The sequence below is a fragment of the Marmota marmota genome, unplaced genomic scaffold (genome assembly GCF_001458135.2).
Source record: "Marmota marmota marmota unplaced genomic scaffold, marMar, whole genome shotgun sequence".
Taxonomy (NCBI): domain Eukaryota; kingdom Metazoa; phylum Chordata; class Mammalia; order Rodentia; family Sciuridae; genus Marmota; species Marmota marmota.
In genome coordinates, this window is record NW_026000026.1 from 679895 (window position 1) to 680641 (window position 747).

Genomic DNA, 747 nt, shown 5'->3' on the forward strand with positions numbered 1-747 from the left:
CAGTGGGGACCGTGTGACCAGGAACCCACCCATGGGGACCCAGCAGTGGGGACTGTGTGACCAGGAACCTTCCAGGACCGGGCAGTGGAAGCCCCATTCATAGAGACCCAGTGGTGAGAACTGAATCAGTGTGGCTCATGGTTAGTAGCTGTTAGTTCACCTAGTCGATGGTTGCTGACTCTTCAAACACTGTTTTGTCCTACTCAGTTAAAATGAGCTGGTTAAATAAAAACTACCTATAACAAGATCAGCAAACTCCCTGCTCAGAATTTGTTTCTAAAGGCTTTGGGAGACATCCCTGAGGGATTTGTGTGCCTGCCTTGAGCACTTGCAAAACCAAATGCAGACAGTGCCTTGGAATAAACTGCTGTGTCTGGGCTGTGAAAGGAGGTGGCGGCAGGTAGCACAGGACTGCCTTTGGGTGTGAGCAGCTGGCTGGTGCCTGTCTACCTGACACTGGATGCCTCCAGAGCTCACTGCTGATAGCTTTTGAAGAAGCTGGAAACTTCACATGTTTTGAACTAATTAAAATGTTTCAAAACACTGAGGATCAAAGGAATTATGCCTGTGGACCGGTGGTCATACCCTCTGCTCTCCATGGTGTCATTTCCTTTTTTTTTGAGGTTGTCTTTTTTGTTTGTTTGTTTTGGGTACCGGGGATTGAACCTAACCAATCTACATCCATCCCTTTTTATTTTTTATTTCGGGACAGGGTTTTGTTAAGTTGCCCACACTGGCCTCCAACTT